This window comes from Micropterus dolomieu, linkage group LG21, assembly GCF_021292245.1.
Source record: "Micropterus dolomieu isolate WLL.071019.BEF.003 ecotype Adirondacks linkage group LG21, ASM2129224v1, whole genome shotgun sequence".
Classification (NCBI taxonomy): domain Eukaryota; kingdom Metazoa; phylum Chordata; class Actinopteri; order Centrarchiformes; family Centrarchidae; genus Micropterus; species Micropterus dolomieu.
In genome coordinates this window covers 25,513,111-25,534,280 of record NC_060170.1, presented here as the reverse complement: position 1 = coordinate 25,534,280, position 21,170 = coordinate 25,513,111, and the positions used below count along the sequence as shown (strand labels likewise).

The following is a 21,170-nucleotide window of genomic DNA, read 5'->3' as shown; positions in this document are numbered from 1 at the left end:
TCTTAAGAGCAAACTTTTTTCTAATACTAAATTTTCTTGAGTGGAGAGATTTGCCTTTTCTGTCTTTTTCCAATGTAAGCATATTCAGTATTTCTAAAAAAAAATAAAAAATAGTCCTGAAACAAGTGACAAACACTTTCATGAGATTTGCTGTAGGCTATATGCTGTTGATGGTTTTTGAGGATGTCTGACTTATGTTTTAACATATTCTTACCATTTGATGTGACATGCATGCAACAACAGGCAAAAACGGAGTCTTGCACAACAAAAACACCAACTTTGGAGACTGAGATTTAACTGTCTAAAGTCGGCTGCAAATACTTAACGTGCTCTCCGTTGGCTCATTAGTTAAAGCACACATTCCCCATCATCTTCCTCTAGTGGTCCTCACTGGGCAGTTAATTGTGCGTCCACTCTGACGGGGCTGGCGCGATAATAAAGCATTATGAGCCGTGCCTCTTTCATTAAAGTAGAGTTGGGAAATGTGAGCCCGCCCCCTTTCAGGAGTCAAAAAAAAAAAAAAAAAGAGAAAAAATCGATTATTTCTCCTCGCTCTGGGAGAGGAGAGGGTTTGGGGAAAGACTCGGTCGGGATTGTGGGAAGGAACAGAAACAGCCTCTCAACCTCACCAGCAAGCTCCAGACGTCCAGCTGTACACCAGCACCACCTCAGCCATCGCCGCTACACCGCTACACCCGGACCCTCTCCGCTCACCGGCACCTCGCAGAGAAACCAGGCGAAGCGTCCTTGCCGCTTCCTGCGCACACACTGTCCGATCAGAGAGAGAGAGAAAGAGAGAGAGACGGAGAGAGAGAGTGTGTGTGATAGAGAGAGAGGGGGAAAGAGAGGGAGAGAGAGTAGTTTTCTCTGACATTATAGAGACTCCAACCACGTACTGTAGGTTACTTTTTTCCTCCCGGCGACGTCCTCTGCTAAGTTGCGCTCCTGGATTTTAAGTGCGTCTTGACGAAGTCCGTCCCCATCAAGCAGCGGCTTCAACCTTCCTGTCAATCGGCCGGACCGAACAACCGGCGGACCGCTTGTTGTATCTTACACTTCATCCGGACAAGATTTCATACGAAATAAAGTAAGTTCTGCGCTCACACCACTTGCCACTCACTCGCAAACATCCACAAGACACGTTGCATCATATGATCTTTATTTTTAATCTTCCAGAAGGAAACTTGTGGGTCTATTTTGATGCGCGCTGCTTCCTCAACAAAGTACAGTAACTGCGTTTATTGATTTGTTGTGATCCTGATCGACTTATGCCGGTGACAACTATGTCTTATAATTACAGTCTGACATCAAATAGGTAGCTGTTTATGGTCTATTAAGAGAGTCAAGGTCTGTCGCGTGCATAAGGTAGTGTTACAGTTGTGTCGACCTTGTGTAGCGTTCTCATGTCCACATGCAGGCGCACAGCCCCAAAGCCACAGCTACTGAATAGGCTGCCCTCCTTAATATAACATAATACAGTATGTCCTTCTGCACTATGCGATGGCAGATAAAAAGTTACACTAGTTTTTAATGTAATGTTTATCTAACTGAGGTATACAATTTAAATAAATAATATGATAAGAAAGTTTAAACACCCAGTCTAAGACAATGGGAAAAAAAATGCATGCAATTCAGAAGTTTTTATTTATTCAATTTCAGATAATTTGCTTCAGTAAGGCAACAGCATGTAGGTAAACTCACTACACATAAGATGGCCTTACTTTGTGGTTATTTATAATTCTTTACCAGTTGTTTAAATATACTAAATAAACTGATGTGCACTAATGATCACAATTACCCTGTCTTATTAAACATCAAATAAAGATAACATGTACAAATGCAATTTATATAAATATATTAGAAAAAGAATGTAAACATTAATAATTTCCAAACCAGAGGAGAACACAGTTTGTCAGACTTGTTTAAACGTTAATTCATGCAGACCAGAGAGTTACAATGGTAACATATTGTAATTCAGTATTTTAGAGAAGGTTTGGCGTATTCAGGCTGAATCATAATTTCTTCTCTGCGACTGTGTGATTTTGATTGTTTAGACTTCTCTCTCTACAGCGAGAATGATATATTTATAAGGTGAGTTTAGTTCAGTCTCCTGTGGCTCAGTCGAACCTGTTGCAGTGAGAGGATTAATAATGACACCATAATTAACCTGTGGCAACTTTCGCAGGTTATAACTTGAATAATGAATAAAATTGAATTTGTTTTCCTTGTACTTTAAGTGTGGCTATTAGGCCCATTGATGAAATGTGCAGATGAACAAAGGATGGTTATAAAATATAAAATTACCACAGAACACATGTTAATTTGACCGACTGTGGAATTGACTGGGCTTTGTGCATTTAACTCATGCTCATTAATATAAGCATTAAAAAGTAAATCTAAAAAAGTAATTTTAGTTATAAAATGCTATTATAAAATGCTATTAATTTAGAGATAGCTGCAGTGTCAGAAAATTAACAAAACTAATAATATTGACAGCACATTTTGAGATCTACAAGAGCTATTCAATTTGAAATACAGCTTATTAGAGAAATATTTTGAAGGCAATCTTGAAAGTACTTTATTTAAGTGAGAGTGTTGATGTCTACTACAGCATATCAACCCAATTTGTGACTCTGTGAAAAGCGTATTGCAAACACTACGGCTTGATTGAATTTCACAAAGATACAGCTTATAAAAAGTCAATGCAACACTTGGCATACATATATATTCATTTTAAAAGGACGTATAGTGTCCTGTGCCTAGCCATTACTTTTTATAATCCTTTATGATGTTATATATATATATATATTTATATTTATATATATAGAGAGAGATATATGTATATATAAAATGATGGCCTTCCCTCTTTTGCCCATCGTCAATGAAGTTGTTCTGTTTGGCCTGTCTGGCCTGTTGCTCTCTTGGGATTTAGCGTTAGGTTAATCCGCTCAGAGGAAGGTGAGCGCTCGCATGTGGACCCACGATTACACACAGAGGACTCTGTCAGCCAAGCTCTGTAATCTCAGAGACCCTTTACAAACACACGCACACACACACGCACACACATTTGCAACCACACGCAAACACACACACAAATGCATAGACAAAAGCACGGTCTGCCTCCTTTCTCTGTCTGTCTTTCTGTTACACACACACACACACACACACACACACACACACACATGCACACACCGACACCCACACTATCTGGCCTGCGCTACTTTTGTTTCTCTTATTCTCTTAAGACCTCTCCCTCTTGACAAATCATTTGGGATTTTGGGCGCTGATTCACAAAACCAACAGTGACAACACACTCTTACCCTTCTCACAGAGAGGGATTAGAAGGTCACGTGTCCCTGTGATTGGCCAGGGCATTGAGCCGATTGTCAGGGCACTTTGCTGTACACCAGGGGCTCAGTAAAGCTTTAGTTAAGTGAAGGGAAGGGACACATTGTGTGCCATGGTTAGGGCTTTGCCATGTGTTTTAAACGTGCTCAGACAAAATCAGCATAGGATCGACTGTTCAATCTTCAATCATAAATGTCTAGTTTCATTCCCATTAATGTGTGAATACTTCTCCGTGTAATCTGTGGTATCAAACTAGTATCTTTTTTTTTAAAAAGGAGTAAAGTGTGTCACTGTACTACCCCTGAGCATAGACATTTAATACTGTACAGAAGGCACATTTCAAGATTTCCTACTTATGGAAAACCAGATTTATGAAAACATTATTCTTAACGGAAACATCAGAAGCATTTATGTTTAAGCAAATAATTTAATAGCCCCTTTTGCTATGCTTTAAAGTTTTTTTTCACTAATGGTTTCAAATATTTTGGAAGGGGTTTGCAGAGTTTGCTCAGTTAAACATCAGTAAAACTCTCATTTGCAGATTGCAGGTTGGCAAGATCTGCAGCTAGATATTGAAGTACTGTAATTGGACTTCATGCCCTTTGGCTCAAACGAGAAGGTAATATAAGAGTCAATTGTAGAGACTCATATTTACCTCATATAAACGGAGCATAATATCTTAAACCGTCAAGAGACACCACTGTATATCCTGTAAATAATGCAGTATATTTTGGTTTATGTACTGTCAAATAACTGCTACAGAGAACACCTAAAATCCAAATGTGATAGAATAAAAAATAAACCTTCTTTTTAGCAAACGTATCTGACACAAATAATGTGGAAATGATAAGCCATTTGCTTAGAATAACTTTTTCTTGTCTGTTTATAAGCAGATGAAAACACTTAAGTTTTATAATAACTCAGGGGCTTGTTGTATTCTTGTTTATTGCACAGAGCAGGTGTTCCTTATTTTGCTACATGGGAGGAAAAGTCTCTTTTTCGTTTTTCATATATTTTTTATAATATTAATGAAAAGTGCAGGGCTCAACCTCACCATGTGTTTATTTACTCATTTTGAACAGATCCCCCTTTCATTGTCCTAACTGTTGTGCATGTTGGAAATGTTTACCCAAGTATTTCTTTGCTTAGGAGCACTGTCTGTATATCTTCAAAAGAGCTGCAATTACTCACAAAACTTAAAAGATAATAATCTAAAGTAAATAACACAGTCCTTGAATGGTTTATGGTGGATTGAATGTATATATTTTAATATGTTCTGGTTTTTGCATAATGATGCAAAGTCTTCTCCTGTCTCTATCTAGTAATTAGCGGTGACGTTCAGCAACTTTCTCTGTATGCTGTAAGTGGATGGGGGTGTATGGGGTTTGTTCACTGGGGTGTTAAAGATCACAGAGGAATATATCAGCCTTTGATGTTTAATTGTATTGTAAAACACACTTTAGAATATTTCTGCATAAAGTAGACTTTTGGCTGTGCTGTGCTTTGTGTTTGCTGTTTCTTTGTGTGTCTGTCTGTCAGTATGTGCTGTGTGTCTGGGAGGTGTGTGTGCGTGCGTCCAAGTTTGTGTCTCCGTCTGTTTGCGCGGCGGAATGTTTGTGCTTTTGTGTTTTTGTTTTTTTTTGTCTGAGGTTTGTGAGGTTGTTGCTGGTGTATATTCAAATGGAAATGCGTGTATTTTTTTTTCTTCTTTATTCTCACACTGAAGAGGGTAGGATTTGATGTCTGGGATGATGGAGCAGTCTGGAAAACAGTGTCAGTGTGAGTGCTGAAAAGACAAACTGAGACAGATGCACAGAAAGACAGAGAAAGACACACACAGAGAGAGAACGTAGATAGAAATGTATTTGAGCTGAGGTGACTTAAGGGCAGAGCCACAGAATATTTGGCCTCTGATCAGGTATTTTTCATTAAAGAATGATGCTTTCGTGATGTCATGTTTAACACACTGATCTAGATGAACAGGATGTCCTGCCTTCTTCTTCCTGTTTCCTGTTTCCTGGCTGGCCTATAGGTCATTATGGCAGCAGCTGCCTGCTGGGTGGTCTGTGCTAAGCAGTGCTGACCACACAATCATATCGTCAGCTGCAGCCCACCTAAAGAGACACCCAAAACACCTCACCATACTTGAGGCCTGCTCCCTGAAATATTTGCACAGGGAGAGAGTCCTGGGAGGCGAGAAGGCTGGAGGAGTGCATGGAGCAGAGGACTGAATGATAAGACAAAGAGAAACATTTAGAGTCGAGCAGAGGTTGGACTTCTTTGTCTAAACATTGGATGGTTCAGATCAGGCTAAATGGCTCTGCATCAAGACTTAAATGTTAAAATGTGAGTTAAATGAGAGTTAAGACATTCATAAATTAGTTTATTAACTTCCCCACCACCACTTTAGTTGCCTTCCTGTATTTTTTATTATCACAGGATCCAGGCAGCCTAGCCTGTAATACTACATACAGTGTATATCTGTAATACCTGCTCTAAACATGTTGTGCGGTAAATCCAGAATTAACTGGGAATCCTTTTTAGTGAGTTTCAGAGGTTGGTTTGTGGGAGGTGTTTGCTGTCCATGTGCATAAATCTGGCGACAGAGAGCATGTTCCATCATAAAACACAGTACCTGACCTGTGAATGGTGAGGGGCAACCCCCACCTCTCCCACCTCCACCATCTCCCTTTAGTGTGGCAAACATTTGGACTACACCCAATGGCAAAAAAAAATAAAAGAGCTGTGGAGAAGGGGAGGGAATGAGAAAAAATGTAGAAATGTTTTTCAGTGGCTGTAATTTATCTTTGTCATGACTGCAACGTAGCCGAGTCATTCTGCAGCCTAGTCCGGTGAGACGCACAGAGGTAGCTCTGTGCCTTGGCCTCACACAAGCTCACATCCATCTGAAACCCCTGTTCACTCGGCTGCCACAATCTGCACTGCTGCTGCCACTGCTCCCCATCCATGCTGCTGCTGAGCTTCACTTTGCTATCGCATATTTTTAGCAGATCTTGTGTTCACACTGGATTCAGGGTAATAAGGTCTCAGATTTTACCCAGTCAGACTTTTGTGTGATGTTGCTCTTGTAATGAAACAGTGTCACACTAAATTGCCAATAATAGGCAGGATTGATAAATATATCTCTTTTTTTTGCTCTAAGGAACAATATTACTGTCTTAAATACAATGCTTATTTTTCACCACAGAGTCTGTTTGGGCAAAGTCTGTAACATCAGGAGGTTCGCTGCTCAAGTCCAAGGGGACCGTGCTGTTGAAAATGCTGTTAACACCGTCTAAGTCGAGAAACAGCTATATAAGAATCCTCGCTCACTGCTCTCCCTCTTCCGCAGAGCACACAGCTCAACCAGGTGGTGTCTTGCCAAAGTCCACACCAGTGTTCCTTTCCACTGTCATCTGTGCCATTCCCACACCAAAGGCCAGTCTGTAAAAGAATGCGCAGCACAGGGCTGTTTTAATCACTTACATTACTTAGCTGACCAAAAGAAAAAGTCAGGACAAAGAAATATAGAAAAAAAAGAGGGCTGTTGGCACGTCATAAAGATATTTGAAAAAGAAAGAAAAAAAAAATTGTGTCCAAACTTTTAAAAGTATCTGAAATCAAATTTAATAACACATACAGCAATATGAGGTGCCCTAAGGATGGAGAAGGGTGAAGCAACCCCCCCCCACCCCCCACCCCACCCCACCCCCCTTTTCTCTGTCAATTTTTCTTTTCTATCTTTCTTACTTTTTTTTTTTTTTTTTTTACATTATTTTCAGCTCCTTCTGCACCCTGATGTATGGCTTTTTTCCTACAGTGGCTCTTCCAAAGTGCAGCTCGTGATGTCATTAATTTTATTCATACTTTATGGATGCTCTGTCTGGAAAAAAACGAGAGAAAAGGGAGAGGGACGATGTGAGGAGATAGGGATGAAGATAGAGAAAAAGAGAGTGAGAGAGAGAGAGAGAGGAGAAGAGATGGTGTTGCGGAAGGAGATTTTCAGTGCAGTTGCATGTATAATGAATGAGGGGGCACTTTGTTTGAAACTCCAGCCCGGCGCTTCACTTCAAGGTTTGCTGGGCAGAGTGGGGCCTTGTGATCTCACACCAGCCACTCTCTTTATCCTGCCAATAGATGCTTTCACCTGGCACTGTGGTTCGACCCAGTGGAAAAACAAATAACCTTATGTGTGTATAAGAGAAACACACAGAGGGAGAGAGAGCACTGACAATGGAACAGGGGGTCGGGTGGAAAGGGTGAGGACTGGGTGAGAGAGGAAAGAGGTAAGTTTGTATAACAGCAGCAGTGCAATGACGCTCAGACGATACGGAGGAGAATACTGGCACCCGGCCCACACTTCCTAAATAGTGTTCTCTACAGAAATAGCTCAGCCTTGATATTGACTTTTGTCTGCTGTGGATGTGTGAGCGTGTGTGTGGATGTGCACATTTGAGCATGCTCAGTCAGAGGACAGAGATGGTTTCATTGTCTAAGTGAGGAGTTTTTACTTTGTTAGTGTCTGTTGTTAATTTTTGTAAGGTGCAGATGGATTTTTTCTGCTCCTGGTGTGTGTGTGTGTGTGTGTTTGTGTGTGAGCATTTAAGTGTGTGGTTTCAGGAGTGAGCCGCCTTTATTATTTGGGATATAAATGGCCTCCGTCTTATTTTTGGCCCTGTGCTGGACTCATGATTTTATAAATAACTGAGGAAGTGTGGGGGATACCTGTTGTGGCTCCGGCCTCCCTCCAGCAGAGTCCTACTGCCTCCACGTCACATCCATCCACCGCCGGCCCACTCCAGACTACGGCAGAGCACCTCCCTCGGGGGTCGAGCGAACAGGATGGGACTCAAATTGAGGGTGTGAGAAAATCAGTCTCTGGAGTAAAACACAAAAGGGCTTGCAATCCAGCATGAGCAGCCTAGCGCACTGTCAGATCTTGTAAAGTAAGGATTAAAAAAAACTACAAGTTAATTTCTTTTTACAAATACTGTGCCGAGTATAAGGCTTTAAGATGACTGTCAAGATGGCAACACAAAAGAATGTCTTCAAAATGAGAACTGTGTTTTTTAGACAGTTAGTCTCTGAGTGTAAGGTCATAGGGTGGCTTTCTCTCCTCTGCCATCTTTATGCCGAGGTGTCTTGTTAATTTCATTTCTGCATCTCAGGCATATGCCATGTGAACAGCACTGAGAGTGTTAACTTTCTCTCTTTGCCTTACTGCTGTACACAGTTTTCCTCACATTCTGCTCTCACTTTCTTACGGGATGATCTGCCTCCACATTTTTGAGTGTAATGAGAGTTTTGGAATGATGAAGCACTCAATTAAAAAAAAAGAATGTGTGAACAAACTATTGCTTTACTGATAATGATGTTAGAGATGTTTGAGAGTCGGAGTATTATAACCTGCTTATACTTTACCATCTAATAGTTATTTATTTCTGAAAAGGTCGAGATTATCCAGATCATTTTTAATATGGGCGGATGACTTGTTGGTGATGATGATGGTTATACCTGTTATCCCGGCATCATATTCTTCTATCTAACCATCTTATTAACTGTCATCCAGCACAAGTGGTTGAGTCTGTCTAGTAGAAACAGTACATATTAAGCCTGTAATTCTATCAAACATGAGCATTATCCCTCCTGCAACCTAGCCCGAGATATTGTTGACTCTCTAGATGAGTGCCACTCTACATCTTGGCCCCTCATAATAGGGCGCCCATAATCATATTGGCAGTGGGACCAAAAGGAGAGAAATAGAAAGAGAGATGGAGAGAGAAATCTTTGAAAAGCTTTACTGCCCTTGGATGGACTGTCTCGTTACACGCTGAAAGAGAAATCATTCTTTTTTCCCCCTTTTCTCTGTGAAGGGAATTGTGCTGCCTGTTATTAATGTGCTTTTGACAGCTTAATTTGATAAGCGGGCTACTTGTTAAAGAAGCCTTGAATTGTTCTCATAGAAAGAACACACTTTTTTTCCCTCCCATGTTCTTCAAAATGCTGCCGCACAGTCTGTCGATGACCCAGTTCTGAGAGATGGTCGAAAACAAGGAAGAGCAGTGCAAAATCCACAGGGAAAAGGAAGGAGAGAAGGCAAGAGGGTAGCGGGAGAGTGAGAGAGAACGATGGAATGAAAAGGGATACTATAAGTAAGAAAGGCACTTGTGGGAAGTTGAAATGCTTTTCTTTCTTCTTCTCTCCCTCTCGCCTCCTCCTCACTCTTCCTCCTCCTGCACTAAGCAGCCTACCTTCTTGGGCTCCTCTTCCCTGTAGCCTAATCGGAAGAGAAACGCTGGGAACGATAACAGGGATTAGCTTCCACTGCTCGCCAGCTCCCCTTGGTTAAGTACACGTGTAATGAGTTGTTTATTTGGGATAATGCACAGTAGGCGCAGCAGAAGCCCAGAGCTGCCCTCACCTCCCTCCTCCTCTGCTTACATAGAAACAGACACACACACATACACACACACACACACACATACATTAAGTTAAAGTACAAAATACAGTTATGTAGCAATGTACATGCAGTATATGCGGTGTGAACACTGACTACGCAGGTATGTGCAAATACATACATTCACACACTCAACACTCCCACAAACACACCCACCCATACAAATTCCCACACACAGCTGTGATGCAGGTCACTTGCTGTGCAGGGTTGTACAGAGGGAGAAAAACAGGGAGTTTGGAGTAGGAGGGGTGGGTTTAATGTGTGTATGTGTGTGTGTGTGTGTGGTTGGGTGGGGGGTAACGTTCTCAGGCCTTGCTTGGGTCATAAGGCCAGGGGATTTCTCTCAGGGTGAAAAGAAGGGGAAGAAATTGAATGATATGAGAAAAAATGAAGGGAAGGAACCAAGAGAAGGAAAGGGGATATGTTGTGCCCACTATCTGTGCGTGTGTCCGATGCTCTTGTGTGCGTGTGCGCCAAGTTTGTGTATATGTGTGTGTGTACATGAAGTGGAAAAAGCTGTTGCCTTATGGAGGGGACGTGCTCTGCTATCATTAGCTGGGGGGGAGTAGGAGGGGGCAGGCGAGGTTATGTGAACGGTGCAGCTGTGTGCGCAGCAGAGGGATTTGAGTGGAGGGGGGGAACTCCAGGCAGCCAGGTCCTTCACTGAACCACCAGCTCGCAACACAGACGAGAAAAATTCAAGCAAGCAGCGAGCCTTGTGAACCAAACACAACTCGCCGCCGCCCCCTCTGTCCGCCATCCCTCCATCCCCCACTCCTTCACTCCTCCGCTCCTCCACTCTAGCCCTTTACTTCCCAAATAGGAAAAATAAATAAATAACGATTGATGCTTGATGGCACGGATAAGAGTGCAAGAGAGAGGAAGAGGAGGAAAAAAGAAACAGTCATGATTTATATATATAGTGTAGGGTATGCTTTTCTGTTGGCCATTTGTGGTTCTGCTTTCCATTTTCTTTCCCTTGATAATAATAACAATAATAAAAAATAATAAATAGAATAATGTTTATTTTCAAATAACTGTATTAATAATAATGAAATAGAATTGTTGTTCAAGTTTGCTGCCTTTTTGTTCGGGGGATTTCCCCACAACTTGACGTACAGTTCCAAAATCACTCAAATGTGTTTAAAGCTTCCTCCCCGCCTCTCTTATTTTGCTCGCTGAAAGAGTCGAAGCCCACGTAGCGAAGGATGGTGCGGCAGACGAAGACCCAAACTTGCTTGTCAGCCCGTGTGATCAGTCGCTGTAGAGAGACAAGGCAGAGGTGGCTGAGACGACAGAACACAGAATGGCATCGGCGTGCACTGCTAATGCATTCAGCCTGCCACCGTATCCAACAACAAGGCAAAATATCACACAACTCACTTCACAAGATGTTCCTACAACAACAACATCAACAATAACAGACATATAAATGCACACACACGCGTGCAGACACACAGTCACAAACAGGCGTGCACACATGCATAAATAACCACACACAGCATGTTAAAAACCAACCATGAGGAACATGAATTTGAAAGCAAACAAACAAGTCAGAATGTAAGCAACTTGTCTGAGACTTTGTGACAGAAAAATGAATGAAAAATGAAAAAGCACCTTTTGTTTTATGAGAAAGGGAGCTAAATTGCTGTGGTGCACCATGCATTCAAATTTTGGGATAAAAAAAAGTTTAAAATAAGGCAGATTTTCGCATAAACTGAACTACATTAAGCACAATGGTGAGCGCTGCGCTAAAAATAGAGCATGGTCAAACAGCAGTGCTTTGGCAAGAGGGGTCATCTCCATGTGATACAGTGGCCTTCACTGTAGCCACATATTGAGAGCAGAGGCACTCTGCCAAAGCTTGTAGCTTCACAGTAGTAATTTAATATTTGTTTGTCTCTATTATTTCATTCTCCCCCTCAGTCCTTCTCCCTCTCCAGCTCTTGCTTATGGGGGTTAAGTAACAGTAAGCTTTATCAGATTACTCGGTCTGAGGTCTCTTTCAAACCTCTCTTTGCCATCTTGATTTTGTGCAGCTGTGCAGACTCTTTAATCATACACTATCTTTTTTCACTCGCCCTCCCCTCCTCTCCTCCCTTCTTCTCGTCGTCCCTCCTCCCCTAACATATGTTAATTGGCTGCTTTCTGTGACAAATTACGAGCGCTCGCTTTGATGAGGTCGGGTTGTGATGGTGCTGGGAGTGGAGTACAGTGGAACTGCCAGACCCTCGTCGGTTCCCCCTTAACCACTCCAAAAAGGAGCGCGGCACCCAGCCGGTGACTAATGAGAGGCTTGGACTGGGTCTGGCCCAGCTCTGGCCTTGGTGGGGCCACTCCCCTAAACAGAGGCTGATCTGTAGGTACCGTATGCCACAACACACCCTCCACAATCCATACAACCTTTCGCCTCATGCACCCCACCAACAGCTCTCCTCCGGAAACAGGAAAGCACTACTGAAGTAGACTTAAAATTTTCAAACCCTTGAATACGCTATGTCAGTCTTTCATTGGACACATTTTCAATACATATTCCATTTTTGATTTTATTTGCTTTTGTTGTGTTTGAAGGCCCCCAAATTTGACTTCAAAGAAAGCACAAGAGTATGTAAATTATAGATGCAATGCATAAAACTTCTGTCTTAAGGGTCCGTGCGTGAAGTATAATTCATCTGCAGTTGTTACCATTGTATGATTAAAAATGCCAGTTTAGGGGATATTACCTAATTTCATTGTCCTACTTGCACTAATGCAAATGTATGTTGACCCATGTGAGTTCATTTTTCCAGGGCCAATGTTGCTTAAACGATGTTAGAACTATGCTGTGTTATTGTCGCATTGAATGAAGATGTGCAATGTAATTTAGCACATCAAAGCATTGGCTTGTTCCATTATCCAACTTGTACAATGAAAATTGAACAAGAAAGTCTAAAACTGGAAACAGAGACCGCTCGCCTTCAAAATAAAATGTCCGTGTTTTAAAAGTCAATTTAAGGATAGCTAAACTTAATAAATAAACAAATAGCTTAGCCTTAATATAGAACAAAATTCATAATTGTCATATTAGTTATTATTATTGGGCTATACCACATTATTTTAATTAAATTGTCAATTGGTTCAAACACTGGAATTAGGCTATTATAGAGTGCTGTGATTCAAGCCAAAGTAATCATTCATTTGTATAACCTATTCATCAAATTATTTATTTGATTAAGTCTACTTAATCTGTTACTTTTGGTGAACGTTAAAGGCTATAAAATAATGTTACAACTCGAAATGCAGGTACAACTGGTTTTGAAAACGCTATTTAAATTAAGGTCAGTCACGTTTAATATAAATGTAAACATATAGTTATATATTATGTTAAATAAACAGGAGCATATACAGTGTTTGATCTGAGTGGCCGCTTCTGTTAATCCTGTTCCTGCATTTCGAGGATAGAGTAGTAGTGTTATTGCCATGATAACAGACCTGCACAATTAAGTCAAAGTTGGAGATAAATCAACTCTTTTCAACAGTCAGACTCATCACATCGTAACACTATGTAGGCTATAGCCTTTCACGTTCACCCAAAGTCACAGATTAAGTAGTCTTAATCAATTAAATAAATTGATAAATCATTAATGTTACATAGGCATGAATCATAGCACTCTATAATTCCAGTAGGCCTACTGACAATATAATACTGACAATATAATAAGTGGTGCTACCAGCAGAGTTTCAGGAGCGGGACCAATCAGTGACGTCACTCCCGGCATTTCCATAAATACCCACACAACACACGTCCTCTTCTTCGCTCTCGCATTCAACACCCCTCCCGCCCACCCCTTTCTCTGTCCAGTCTCCTCATCTCCTTCTTCCTCTCCATAGGGTTATATGGGGGTCCGTCGTGCCCGGGCGCTACGGTGGATTTCCTTATCGTAGCTTCCCCACAACGCTTTCGAATGTCTATTCAGCAACTGCAAGCATCTTTCTGTTTATTATTTATGTTTATCAATAAATCATTTAATCATATCTGTTGATTGTGGTTCTTGCTAGTGAAAAATAATGTATGGTTAAGTGGCAGGAATACAACAGTTATGAATTTTGTTCAATATTAAGGCTAAGCTATTTGTTTATTTACAAATTTAAGCTATCCTTAAATTGACGGACATTTTATTTTGAAGGCGAGCTGTCTCTGTTTCCGGTTTTAGACTTTCTTATTCAATTTTCATTGTACAAGTTGGATAATGGATCACACCGACGCTTTGATGCACTAAATTACATTGCACATCTTCATTCAACGCGACAATAACACAACATAGTGATAACATCATTAAGGCAGCATCGGCTCTGGAAAAATGAACTCACATGGGCCAACATACATTTGCATTAGTGCAAGTAGGACAATTAAATTAGGTAATATCTCCTAAACTAGCTGTATTCATCATACAATGTGAAAAACTGCAGATGAATTACACTTTAGGCACAGACCCTTAAGTTTACACTGTGTATCTATGTGTGTGTGGGGTTGCGTGTGTGGGTTTGGTGAAGAGACAGTGCCTGGAAACCTTATACCAGCCTTGCTTAAACAAACACTAACAGTGGAACAATCTCTGTTTAATGATGCACAGCATCAACAGGGAAACAACACTCACCAATAATCAGCACAATCAGCTTGTGGTAACCAGAAAAAAAAAAGTGAACCTGACATCATCCTAGCAGGGGTTTTTAGTGTTGGGTGGGTTGGAATGGTGTCAAAGTCTGACTCTGTCTCCCTTCAATCTGTCCTACTGCTTCTTCTGCTCAGTCTCTCTTTCTCTGTCTCTCCTTTCTGTCTCTCTCTTTCTCTCTCACTACTCTACGATCTAGGTTACTCGGTTTCCTAGCAGAGCACAGGGACCGGAGAAAGAAAAAAAAAAAAAACAGAAGGTCGAATTTATGAAGGACATCCATGTTGAAGTGTGCAACCTTCTACTTCTCTGCAAATTACCCACACACTGTGCATAGACTCAAAGCAGTGCTGTGGCTCTCCCTTCAGCACAGCAAGGCTGTGACCATGACACATAATGCTGTTGGAGTGTCACAACGACAAGGAGAGGAAGTGTTCTTTAGAGTTTTAACTATTTACAATTAGTAGTTTTTTTCCTTTTTAAGGATTAATGTTGTCCCTTTAAAGCATGTACACAGCCATGAAGATACATGTGCCTCAAATACAAAGTTATGCTAATTATGATTAAAAGGGTCTTGTTTATTGATTTTTATGTATAAGTTGAGGCCCTCTGCACACTGAACACTCTGTTCAGTCACCACTTGTTATAGTCACAACTTAAAAAATAATCACTTCACGTAACTGTATCATTGTGGGATCCAAATTTGCTGATGAAGCCAGACAACGAAAAATAGTAAATTCCACAACTTCCCCGTAGATCTGCCCGTACCCACATGCTGACTTAGTTACAACAAACAGTCAAAAAACGAAATAATTTTATTTACCTCTTCCCATCAGCAATATGCAAAACAGATAATGACCTACAAGCAAGCATGCATTTCCATACCCACCGAGTTGACAGACACACAGATACACACGCGCATGCTGAAAAGAGTGAAAAAATAAAGAGGGTGAAGAAAAAGGAAGTGCGCCGGCATTTCGTGGTTGCATGAGGGTTAGCCATGTTAGCGCTAGCCTGCAGGCCTTAATTGAGGCCAGGAGGGAGCATTTAATAATTGCTGTCAGAAGATCAAATTTAATTCTCCTCTCTTCACAGCCACCACTGCTGTAGGGTAGAGTGAAACAAATTGTCATCAGAGATTTCTAAATGAACAAAGCTTTTAATTAGGGTGATTAGAATGCTGTGGCAAAGAGAAAGACTAAAGGGTGGGGGTGTGATGAAATCATCAGCGGATCGTCTTAACCATGATTTTTGGTGTTGATACAGTATGGGAAGGGGGAGGGGCAGGAGCAGGGGCCGTCGGGCCACACGACTGCTGGGAAGTTTACTGTGCTTGAACATAAGTAAGTGTGGCCCATGCAGCAACGAGCCCTTAGCCTCATTTTCAAACCTCTGACATAAACACACATACATACACACACTCCCTGCCCTTCTCCCCCCACTGGAGAACATTGCTAACATCCTGAGACATTGTCATACTCGGCAGGGAACATAATTGGGTGAATATGTCAGTGCTTTGTGTTCTTAGTGACATGACTCCCGGGTGTTCCTGTGGGGGCTGGGTACACTCATTGAAGGGTTCATACTGCAATTCCAGTGCATCGGTTCATTACAGTGTTGTTTTATGAATACAGTAGATAAGCAGATGATGAATTATCTCTGAATCCAGAAGTACACTTGTGAGTGTGTGATCATTCATGTACATTTGTGTGTTCATTTTCTGTTCCTGTCACTTCAGTGTTAGGCGTTGGCTACACCTGGGTCCTGCGGTGCACAGGGCAACATGTGAATTGAGACAGTGGTTTAAACTCACTGGAAAACATGACCTGCGGCTGAGCTTTGTAAATGACTTTAGAATGACTGGAGAGAGAGAGAGAGAGAGAGAGAGAGAGAGAAAGGGGACTGGAAAGAGAGAGAGAAAGATAGGAAGAAGTGAAATAAACTCTGGCAGAATGTAATATAGTGAAACTTTAGTGAAGTTATTTGTGTTTAAACATCAGATGTGTGTATCACCACAGTCTGCACCACTTCAATATTCAAAACAATTTCTATACCTTTTATTTTTTCCCAAGCTTCACTGTGTTTCCACCTTGGACTGTCACCTCTATTACGCTGATTCTTTCCTCTATCATCTTTTCTATCTCTACTTTATACTTGAATGCGTCCAATGCCCCTCCTTATGCTCATGCCATGGAAAGACTGAATGCACTAAATGGTGATTCATTCTAGCCTTTCCGGGGCCTCTCCACATTGTGGCTCGCCTATGCTTCTCCTTTTTCTTTTCTTCTTCTTTTTTTTCTGATACCATTTTTTCCATCTTGGCACAAGGGTATGTGTGGGGCATGTTTGTCATTGTGGTCCTCTAAGTTTATTTGTTTATCACTCATGGCTATAAGCCACTGTCACAACACAAAGCTGTTGACAATCGTCAGGGAATGCCTTTTTAACCACGACAGCTACTCTTCATCGCTATCCCTGTCTGTCTAGCTTTGCCTCACTCTCACGTGTGCCCACTTGCTGGTCTGTCTTTGGCCTGGCAGCTGTGGCTTTATAGCCCTTGGCCTCCTTTCAAAGAGGGGGGTTGACGCATTGTGTCAAGTCATTTTGTCCTTGGGGAAGTCAGCAATGGGCTATGGAAAGATGGCTTTCACCTGTCTCCTTGCTGGCTCTGACGGATGGTTACCTGTCTCCATTGCGCCTCTGATTACCCAAGGCCCCTAGTTTGCTGGTGCTGAGTGAGATGTGCAGCTGCCCAAACGAAGGCCAGGGCTTCGTACTCTTTTACCTCCATTTCTATCCACTCATTACCACTTGATAGGATCACACTGCAGTACAAAACTCTTCATAAACAACACAGTCTCTTAATCTAAAAGTACATACCTGAATTAATCATATTAAAATTGTCCTTACTATCAGAAAGAGATTTTTATTTATGACATTAAATAGGTGTAATCTTTTGATTGAAAATAAAGCTGCATTCCGACAGGACGCTTGGTAGAAAATGTATTTTCTTTTGTCCCATAATGAAATGCCATAGCGGCGGAGTGAGAAAATACACAAAAACTGAAATGCTGAACATCTGATATTAATATTTGGCTTAATTTTGTATAATTTACATTCCATTTTAAATGAAGAGTCATAAGTCATTTTAGACACATCATATTTCCTGCAGAAGTGCTTCTATTTCTTATGTATTTCCAAAACAGGTGAATATTCCCTAATTGCTCTTTTAATGGAAGCAATGTAGTTTAGTTTAGAAGTTTTCGGTCTATGTCAGTTTGATTGCTGTTTTGATGGATAGCTAGTGCAGCTAAGGTGATGAATTAACTGGCAGTAAAAGGTATAAAAAAATACTGAATGTAAATATTATGATCTCAAATTGTGCCACTCCGATATCAGGGATGTATTTACCCAAAGTATTCTTAATAAATACTAATATCTTAAATTTATTCTAAATGTAATACAGTTTTATAATCAAGCAAAATAAACTATTTGAATTATTTCGTACTTTTAATTTCAACCTAGTTCCACAGTCAGTGACGTGTGTTGCTTCATTGATTTAAGATTTTTAAGTTAAGTTTTTTTCCTTTTGATTAAAAGTATATGGGCCCTTGGCCACACAAAGCAAAAAAGTTTCCTCAAGTATTTCACTTTCAGAAAGCATATTGCTTGTGTTTATTTGCACTCATCTGATGTTGGATTTTGATTCCCAATTTATGCTCTGTGAAACGATTTAGGGAAGGAAGCACCTTTACCACCTTTGATTGTCTGTGCCTGCTGATGTCACATCCTTCCGTTTGGCTGTCTTGTGTGTGTGTGTGTGTGTGTGTTTCCTGTCTTTCTGTCCTCCAAGACCCCGGGGCAGAGCTGTTGGATTGAAGGATAAGAGGGGAAACAGTGCTGGCAGAGTCTCATTATGATGAAAATCAATTAATTTTAAAGTTAGAGTATGAAGTTTTAAGTAGAGAAATTGGTTGAACTGCGGTTGGTGAGAAATTGAGCACTCATCTTGTAGCAGTTAAGCTGCTACTTATAACAATATACCTTTGTTCTATAATGTCAATCACACTTACGATTGCTTGACAGAGTGTGTAAAACTTGTGCCAACCACAGGCTATTGGCTCACTCTCCTCCTCATCAATAGACAGGTGTCTCAGTTCTAATGCACAGAGAGATTGAAAATAGAATACATGTGAAACCGTCTCTGTCTCACTAATGATCCAACTAAATCATGAGCTAATAGAGAGAGACAGGTTGAGGACATATCCTCCGACACACACATAAGAACAAATACACACTACAGCCTCTCAAATTCAAGTTTAGCTAGAACACTCACTGGGGGAAAAAAGGAATGAAAATTATAAGATGATCTACCACTATCACTCTAATCCCCAGATGTACATGTTGCTAATCTCTTTAGCTGCTAACATGTTAAATTAGCACTAATATCTGCTGCAATTCAGAGCCATAGAGTCCCACCTACGTGTGGGCTACCGCCCAGGTTTAGGTCACTCTTCTCCCCCAGCACTCAAAAAAGATACAGACATGGGGGGTGGGGGTGGTGGGGGTTGAGGGAAGTAGCAGTGATAGCCATTCGTCACCCTGCCTATCTCGCTCTGACAGATGGGGAGTGTGGCGTGCCACATAGAGGAGTCACTGCCTATAATGACATTAGAGGCACAATGAGACCTGATACACATTTTTTTCTGTACCCATCCTGCCTGGCCATCGTCTCGCTCCTTTGCTTGATCCTTCCCCTCCTCTCATTTCTGCTGGTATATCTCCATCCATCCTGACAGGAGATAAAGTGCTGTGCACCACTATTTCCAAATAAAGCACAAACACACAAAAATGTGCTCACAAACACATCCACATTTATACCGGCACACGCGTCAATAGCTACATCAAAAACACAAAGAAGAAACCTCCAAAAATCTACACATCTGAAAAAAAACTTTAATGTTCTCGAGGAAAAAAATCTTCTACATGACAGAAATGCTCAAGTAAAAATGGAGCACTGAGTGTGTACTGACATTCAGATTGTATTTGGAAAACCATATTAAAGCGCTTTTTTTCGTCCTCCTCTTCAAGGAAATGGGAGTTTATTTAAAAAGAGAGAGCGTTTATTTAATGTACCATACACCTCCTAAAAGGTTTACTTACTGCAGTGTAATATGTTATTTCAAATCCTCACAACCACATTTCCTAGGAGGATAGGGGATACTGGCGTTTTATATATATATATATATATATATATATATATATATATATATATATATGATTTTTCTTTTTTTTCAGGACACATGCTATTACCAAATGTGTTGCAGATGTACCATGGGCCGAGGCTGTGCTGCCGAGGTGGGGTTTCTTGGAAAAACATCGCCAATCCTGTCATGATAAATCACCTTCCCCAATTTGCTATAACGTGTAGAATTAGGATTCGAGAACATCAGCCTCAGCAGAATTGTACACACGCTGCATTTATAGGAGTGCAAGTTTCATTTTTAACATGTTCCCTCACAATTCTCTGAATGCAGAAATCTAATAAGATAATTGGCTGCAACATTTGTTCTTGGAACTAGGGTTCGTGTACGTGTCTTCTCAACTGTGCAGCTGTCTTTCAAAGTGAAAAATGAGTCCAGAGAATGAGTCAAGGTAAAGTTCCTCTTTTTGTCGCCCCCTTGATTCAAAGGAGTCATCTCAGTGCCTGTCCTCAATAACAAAGCCACATTAACAAGCACCCTACAGACCGTCTATTACAATGTGAAAAAGCACCATGTGCTGTATATTAGTTTTTAGTGACTAAACACTTGGGAGAGAGGCGACCTAGAATCAAGCTTGTGGTGCACTGAGTGTATATGTTCTCATCGTCCTCTCAGCTCCACTTCTGAGACACACAGGGAAAGAGAATGCTCATTAGATCTATGTGCTGAATTGCTGCTCCCTCTCCATCTCTCCCATCCTCCCCCAACCTTCATCCCTCTCTCTCTCTCTCTCTCTCTCTCTCTCCGTCCGTCTGCTTAACAGATGGGAGGGTCGTGGGTACAGCTCTTCCCCTCCCCCTGGAGAGGCCTGGTGACTGTTCAAAAGATCCCTCTTTATGCTTCACTCCATTTCCCTCTCTTCTCTCCATTTCTCTGTTTTCCTCTCACCATTCTCCTTCTCTTTCATTGTCACCTCGCCAACTCAAAGCGCAGTGACTTGGGACCTGCAATATAAAACAAGCAGACGAGCAACCGTTGTCCCTCTGTCTGCTTGGTGCAAGCACGCTCTCTGACCTTAGCAGTCGCCTGCTCCGGCCTCCTTCCAGTTACCAGGCTGGTGTGAATGCAGGCATTCCATTTGTCAGAATCCAGAGAGAAAAGAAGAAGAAGAAACCCTTTTGTGTATTCTCCATTTTCCACAGTCCATTCCTTCTTTCCCTATGCCAGACTTTTGGGATTAATGAGGTGGCTTAGTGCGTGCAAGCTTGTTAGTTCTTTCTTCGGCCTCACTGTGTCTTAATTTTTTCTCTTGTTACTTTCTCACCTCACTTGCCCTCTCAAGGTCAGGTGTCAGTGTCAGTCTGCTGCAAAAAATTCCTGCTGAGGATTACTGCCCTGTGCCACTTGACCATATTCACTAAGCAGTGCTTGTTTCCTGCATTTCCTTCCATTTCACTGTCTTGGCGTCATGAGGCTAAATTGGATTGAGTGATTCAGTGGTAATCTGTT

At 41.3% G+C, this 21,170-nt stretch overlaps 1 protein-coding gene across 6 annotated transcripts in view; it reads left to right on the top strand.

Annotated features, from left to right (window-relative positions):
- The first annotated feature begins 589 nt into the window (after positions 1–589).
- Positions 590–21,170, top strand: part of mef2cb (myocyte enhancer factor 2cb) — a 64,362-nt gene continuing 43,781 nt past the window's right edge. For all 6 annotated transcript variants that reach the window (XM_046035108.1, XM_046035106.1, XM_046035105.1 and 3 more), the window contains exon 1: positions 590–1,087. The gene's annotated coding sequence lies outside the window, so the exon portion shown is untranslated. The remainder of the gene's footprint in view (positions 1,088–21,170) is intronic.